The following is an 8,027-nucleotide window of genomic DNA, read 5'->3' as shown; positions in this document are numbered from 1 at the left end:
AGTTCAACAACAGCTGGAAGGCCAAACGTTCCCCACCTCCGGACTAATGGGTCAGTTTAATGCAGGCCTAAAAGTGTTAAATATTGCTGTGGCCCCAGGTACATGTCACCCTGCCACCTGGCCCAGCCGCCACTGCTTGTCAGTAAGTAAACACTTTGCAATAATACGGTGATGACAGTGACTATTATGAGACACTTGATTGTATTTTTTGTCAGGTAGTGTAACTCAGGGATACTTTGTATACAGTGCTACAGTCATTTCTTGATAAAATAAAATCAAGAAAAATGTTGTTTGCACCAATTACATTAGCACACCTTTATATCACAACTGGTCAATAACAAATATATTTAAGGTAACTTTACTTACTGCCGCTCACTAGACCCAATTGAGTTTTCTCAACATACAGTAAGGTTTTCTTACTCACTCCTTTGGATCTTTGACTTAATTAATGACAATACACATTTGACTAATTTGACAGAAATTTTATTGATTAAAAAAATCATTCAGGAAATAAAGCAACAATCAAGACTTCTCCAAAACATGGGCGATCCAATGAGAATGATATTCCCAGGAAATCATAAATATTGGTTTGCAAATATTCGGAAACAGTTTTCTCCTTTGGAAGCAGATTTGCTTCAATTGGAATCCTGTGACTCTGCAAAATAATAGGTAACAATATATAAATACATGTAAGAACATACTGTAGAATAGGCTTTCCTAACCTCGGTCCTTTAGGGACACCAACAATGCAGATTTCAGTGATATCCAGGCTTCAGCACATATAGTTATATTAAAATAACTGAGTTACTATTTGAGTCATCTGTGCTCAAGCATGGATATCACTAAAACCTGGACTGTTAATGTGCCTTGAGGACTGAGGTTGGGAATGCCTGTTGCAGAACCTTGAATGCATCAGTAAGTTACCACATAAAGTAGGGTGGCCATAATATCCCTTTAATCTGGGACACCTATGATTTACACAGGTTCTGTGGCTAGCTAAACTCTAGCCTGAATTTCACTTGGTTTTAGCCAGCCACAAAACCTGTGTAAATCATGTGTGTCCCAGATTAAAGGGATATTATGGTCACCCTACATAAAGGGGATTACTTAGGTTTGTTAGCAAAGCAAAAAAGTTAACAATTGGACAAAACCATGTTGCAATGAAGGTGAGGCAGATGTAATATGTGCAGAGAGATTTAGATTTGGGTGTGTTATATTGTTGCTATGCATATCATATACTGGTTGCTTAATTTCTACACTGCAATTTAGATTTCAATTTGAACACACCCCACCCAAATCTAAACCTCTCTGCACATGTTACATCTTCAACACCTGCAGTGCAACATGGTTTTGCCCAATTGTAACTTTTTTTGGTTTACTAACAAACAAACAAACAAACAAACAAGACTGCCTTATAAAGATAGGTGACATTGGTCTACAGGGAGGGGCATGGCTAAAGTGACGCAAATCGTGTCATTTTAGCCCCACCCTCTCCCTACAGACTTGCGAATCATGGAATTTTTCTGAAGGCTCCCGAAGTTCCCTGCAGCATCTCCTCTCTGGGCTTCTCCAGGAGATTAGAAATGAAATGCCAGTAAGTATGGATATATATAACCACAAGTCCCACATATGCTAAACAGCTCTGCATACTGTAGATAACTATCAGAGTTCTATTTACAGTATATATGTATAGTGTATCCAGGCAATACCTATATCCATGTACTTTTTCTGTATGACTGATATCTATAGGATTTACACTGAGGATAACTGCATGTGTTTGATTGATCCTTGGATTACGTATATCTCATTGTCAGTTCACTTTTATGGGGCAATTTGTGTCTGGATCATTTGTGATGATTTGTGTGATATTATACTACAGGTGAACAACAAACCAACCGTGCAATTACCAGCTTGTGCCATATGTGTAACATGTATTACAACAATTTGAATACAATGTTTAAGAATTATATTATATATATTTAGTTCATGATGACTTACATGAATGATTTGTCTTGAGAATGCAGACACCTCAATGTCATTACATGTCTTTGAAGCAATTTATATATCTGCATTTTTGGCATGACTTTGTCACTTACTGTAGTTATGTTTTGCACCATATGCATTACTTGCATTGGAAATACAATACTGCAGGACATACTAGCCTACTCTCCCACAAGTTGCAGGAGACTCAAAAAATATTTAGACAGTCCCCCGCCCCTACAGAGGAGTAGCGGCATCTCCAGCTCCACACCTGCTTCCTATTGAAGTGGGCAGGATAAGAAGATAGACAGGAGAATCCTGCAGCAGAATGAATGGGATGGGGATAAAAGATCCACCACCTACCCGCAAACTGCAGCATTAGTGGGAGCGGCCTACGGATGTGCAGTCTGGCTTTTCCCCCTGCAGTGGCTAGATGTGTCTCATCTCCGGGCTACACCTAGGGGTGAGATTTTTAATGTAGACAAGTATGCTACAGCATCACATTCTATAAATGACACACACTGCATAAATTCTGTCCTAGTCTCTCAGAGATCTAATACACTAAATCTGACTGCTGTCCATAACAAATTAGGGGAATTATCACAAATTTTTCTGCAAAAAGTTACAGATGAACTCATCACCTATCTACTACCAGTGCAGAACCTGGGAGTGTGTGTGGGGGGAGGGATAGTGTTAGAGGGGCAAGTACCCCAGCCGCAGGATTAAGGGGGTGATGAGGGATATGGTTGTTACGAAGCCTGATGTCTGAGTTTTGCCTTTGGGCCTGTCTCCCCGTCATCATGTGCTCACCTCAGACTATAGTGATCCTGATTTCGTGGGGCTTTTACTAAATATCTCCCAGGCCATCTACAGCTGCATCAAGTGCAGTTCCCTTAAGAATTATGGCACCAGTTGTGGTGGAAAAAAACATTAGACATGCCTACTTTGATGAGGGACATGCTCCCCAGTAATAGCCAGGATCTCATCTCTCAGGGCAGCAAGTGACACAGTGCAGCCCACCCTACTGGCAAGAGCTCTACAGGCAGTAAAGGATCCCTAGTGGGTAGTGCTTGAAATAGATTGAGGCGCACTTCCTCAAAGATGTCCACCTTCTTGGACTGCAGCATCAGAGGCCTCCATTAGGACACTGTTTCATCAACCAAGTAGATGGTGTGTGCTCCAACACCCGGACAGTTTTAAATGCATATATTAAAAAAGAAGCACAAGTGTGTTTACTCACTGCAATCACTGGAAGCTCTCTGGAGCAATCTTATCACATGAGACTGCATATGGGTGTATAACGTGAATGCTTGTTTATACAATACCACTTATAAATGTGCTAAAATAAATGAAATTAATTGCATTGGTGATAATCTGAACTCACACTGCATACATGAAGTCATTTTTTTTTTTCGTTTCATCTTATCTATTTAATTAAAAAATATGATGTATATTATACATTATTTATACAATATACATTTCTTTGATTATTATTATATACTGTTTTCCAATACATGCATCATTATGAGGTCTTTTTAATTTACACCTACAATTAAGGATGGGGGGAGCCAAAATTCTGCCTTACCCCAGGTGATATAAATCCTAGTTTTGGCCCTGTTACTACTGATATGAACAAATATTTTGCTTACTACCATTGGACTCATTTTATAGAGCACGTTTGTCTATTTTGATGTAAATGTATGTCCTTTTATTTAACCTACAGTATTTTTAGAAATTTTAATAATTAATTATAATATAATATAAGTATTATTATTTTTCTAAAAGAGTGTCCCCACAATGATGAGAGTAGGTTTGTCTTCTATTCTGTGACTAATGATTTGGTTTTGCATAGATGTTAAAAAACATCACAGTGATGCTGCTCACCATACTGACATAATATATGGATGAACACAAATGTCTTGATATATGTAAAATGCACAAACTGTGCACCTGGAACAGAAATATATCATAATAAAAGGGTAAATATTTGTTGGTTAGTTTGTAATTTTTTAATTATTTATTAGGAACTCTATAGAATTGATTTTAAGATATTGTGTATTTCTATTGTTTGCTTCCTAAGTATATTACACAAGGGTAAGGGAGCCTCTAGTAAGAGCTATGCAGTTAGAGGTGTGCTTGCTTGTGTAAAGTGCATGTGCAGGACTGCAGGTTTGTCAGCGTAATAAATTGAGCCCTGTTCAGTGCATTAAAGGCAAATCACTTGGCAATATGACTTCAATTATACAATAATACAAAAAGAGTTACTGCCAGAGACAGCATTGTTCCTGCTGATAATAGTTTTGTATGGGGAATCCTATGTAATACATAATCATACGTATTCACCATATCAGAATGATGATACAATCAATGTTTTGGTAAATCTGTCTCTAAGCTGGTACATGCATGACCACATATACTGCCCCCATAACTGTAAGCTAACCTTTATGATTGGGGGCCACTAATGTCAAGACAACAATGTAATGCAAAGTTGACCTGGTGACATGTTTTGGGTAAATTGCAGTGAATAAATAAAGTAGACATATAGATATGACCAAAGCTTGATCAACTCAGCACTCCAGCAGTAAAGGAACATATTCATACACCCATCCCATTATATTTATATCTGTGACTCACTTACCATTTGCCGACTGGATTTCCAAGTGAAATTCCAAGACCTAGAAGACCTCCATCCTTACATGGAATAAACAGAAAAATATTCTAAGCAATGTAAAAAAAATATATACAATGGTATCACAAAGTGTTTTTCCATTTCATCAGGTTTTATAGAGAGTGTACATCCATGAGAGTCTAAAACATATTTTCTTGGATTTTTTTTTAAATCTGTAACTAAAATTCAAGGACAATAAGAAAGTGGGTATAATAGTGCCTTTATCTACTGTATACCAAATCCAAGTCTGAGAGGTAGGCAACATATGCTATAGTCCCCTAAAATCATATTGTACGCGACCATTGGGCACTAATGCATGCAGGTGATAAGACATGTATAACCAGAAGCCAGCTATGGAGTTACAGCTATCAGATTATTCCTATATGATCAGATTCATGTGCAGCCAGCACCATATGGGAATAGTGGTCTCAGATGGCAACTAAGGATACACGTTGTTAGGACAGATCTAGTCTTGCATATGGGGATCAGATGTCACTTTTTTTCCTGATATGATTTTCATTAATTAACATTCTCACTACTATTTGGGACATAACCAAACCCACTTTACATTAGTATTAGTAACACATTTTATTTTTCTAAAGTCAGGTATTTCTGTCTTTATATTGTTCACTGCTACTCTTACATGTTTAACATCACTATCAAATACATTTCTATTTTATATAGTATTTCACTCTTACCTTGTTACAAAGAATGGGGTTTAAAATGCCTCCTAAAAGAGTTCCCACGGTGTCTATCACAGTATTCTGAAATAAAATGATCCTATAAGTTTTGCTGAAAAATACACTGTGCAAAATAAATTTACCGTATTAACTAAATGATCCACACCATGCTTCCAAAATGGTAATCTGTCATTTCTCCAATATATGTGTTATGAAAACAAATCTCTGTCCTTTTGCACAATCCAAGGTTAGTTTTAGTATTATGATTTTCTGGTAACTTTTTGTTGGGGGGAGGGGTGGTAGTTTACCATTTACAGCAGCACTTAATGAAAGTTACATTTTATGTAGTTTATGGATCTATACATATTCTGGTAATGGGAGTGTGAAAGTGAAATCATTTTGGAAGAAGTGTTACAGATATCCAACCACATCTGATATCTATTTTTAATTTCTGCATTTCAGTGTTTTGGAGCTTAGTATTTTTATTATATACTGTGCATGAGGTGTTTTGAAATTATATAATCTCTGGCACAATCTGTAACATATTAATCCCAATGTAAATGAATGTTCATTTTTAATCATTATGAGATATTATTATCTATGGCATAAATTATATTACAATATATACTAAAGAGGACTATTGCTTCAAATAGAAAAAATAAAACCCTTCCTACAGTACATAAAATAATATGTTTATTAAATTGCCTTGTTACTAAATACTAATATCCAGAGATAACATTTACATTGTTAATGTGGTATTCACAATGATAAAACTCAGGGGTAGGCAACCTGTGTGCGCCAGCTGCTGTGGAACTACACATCACAGCATTCCCTGCTACTATGTTGATGTTAGGGCATGCTGGGATGTGTAACTGGAGTACAACAGGTTGCCTATGCCTGGTGTACATCACTAACTGATTTGTAAGTGTAACTGTAATTGGCCCCACTTACAAATATTGTTTTAAATTTGTAAATGTAACCATAATAAATGCATTAGACTGCTGCAGGCTTAGGAACTCCATATTTAATAAGACATAACACAAAAAATAACTAACACCATATTCACAAATGTTGAAATGGAATAAAAATGGATGTGTAGTTGTCAGTGACCACTTTTAAGATCTATTTTTTAATTTTGATAACATTAGTCTCTAAAATTAGAGAATCCTGTATTTTAAAAATGTGGTATTAAAAGAAATTACAATACTGAGTACAGTTCTGAGAATGTAACTCAAAAATTAAGTGTTAAGACCATTCCAACAGTTTGAATTTCAAATATTATGTAATTCAAACTTTATAGAGTTATACTGTATCACCAAAAGATTATGTACTTTACTTATATTTATACAGCACACCCATTCAGTATTCCACAGCACTCATTAACAAAGGATCCAAAGTTTTTTCCACAACACCATTAAGTAAGCCTATAGCTTGACCAGACAGACCAGCCTGGAAAATATTATATTGTTTCAGTTATACAGTGCAGTAAATCATATTGGAGGCACAGCACATATAGAATCTCCGAAATGTTAAATATGCTCCACATATGTCTTAGGTCTTTCATTAATGCATGAAAACTAATATTTCTATACTTTATTCCTGCTTAAAAATGGTCTCAGAAGATATATATTGTACATCAGGGTCATTTGCGAAAAACAATATTGTGATAGCATTCAATGCATGAACTGGCAGCTTTTTCAAGATATTGAAAAAGCAGCAAGTACTGAGTAGTGAAACGCGTTGATGTACCTACCTATACCCACCCACTGGATTGTGCAAGTTACCTAAAGAGTCTGAACCAGCTTTCAGATTTGTTAGAGGAAGTAACAGCTTGCTGGGGATTATATGAATTGGACATCCTTGCTTGGATCTCACCATCAGATGACACCACATTCACCTGAGGATTCTATATCTATATTCGGCCCCGGAAGTATACACAGGTACAGGCACATACAGGACTGTAAACTAATTTTCTATATACAGATGTGGCCATGCTCATCTAACTGCAATGCGGCATGCTGCATCGTGTGCCAGGCTGCAACGATTCACAGTCAGCAATTGCTTCAGCTATATCTGTATATGGACAGCCTTATGGGTGAGATGTCTGCTCATATTATTGATATATTAACTTTTGTTGTATTTGTATTTTTTAGTTTATGCTATTCTTATTTTTTTTATATTAAACATAATATTATCTACATCCAAATTATATGCACTTGTTTATAACTATTTAATATTCTGTCTAGAGCGCTACTTTTATTGTTGTCCTCTCTCAGTGCCTGCCTGCTTGTGTGTGGTTGGAGCAAAACAGCAGCCTCAGGGTAGATGAGAATGAAGGGATCCCTTGGTTGAAAGCTATGACAATTGCACTCTCAGCCAATCATTGATCAGATTAATGAGTTTGTTCGGCCTTTGAAATTGACACCCAAGTCCAAAAACCATAAGATCTGATACAGACTGGATGACATTTTGCATTGTTTTCAGAACCAAGTCAGGCAGGGAATTTTGAGTCCCGGCCTTGATCCACTCAGATTGGGTAAGTTTGGATGGTCTCGAATCTCTGAGAATCTAGCCTGCTCATCTCTACTTTATATTCATGCATTTGTATACACCAAATCAAGGGATTGAAGAAGTTCCGTTAAGTATAATTTTATATTTTAATTTACAACACTTAATGCTATCAAAAATTAACTATTTAG

At 36.4% G+C, this 8,027-nt stretch overlaps 1 long non-coding RNA gene across 1 annotated transcript; it reads right to left on the bottom strand.

The window, feature by feature from the left end:
• Nucleotides 1–480: 480 nt before the first annotated feature.
• Nucleotides 481–5,495, bottom strand: LOC134956804 (uncharacterized). The gene is made up of 3 exons (XR_010186185.1): nucleotides 5,347–5,495; nucleotides 4,619–4,671; nucleotides 481–655 (listed from the first exon to the last, which is right to left on the bottom strand). It is a non-coding gene; the product is annotated as an uncharacterized LOC134956804 (long non-coding RNA).
• Between the last annotated feature and the right edge of the window lie 2,532 nt (nucleotides 5,496–8,027).

This window comes from Pseudophryne corroboree, chromosome 9, assembly GCF_028390025.1.
Source record: "Pseudophryne corroboree isolate aPseCor3 chromosome 9, aPseCor3.hap2, whole genome shotgun sequence".
NCBI classification, from domain to species: domain Eukaryota; kingdom Metazoa; phylum Chordata; class Amphibia; order Anura; family Myobatrachidae; genus Pseudophryne; species Pseudophryne corroboree.
Note: the sequence above shows the minus strand (reverse complement) of the source record. Positions and strands in the feature narration are given on the sequence as shown.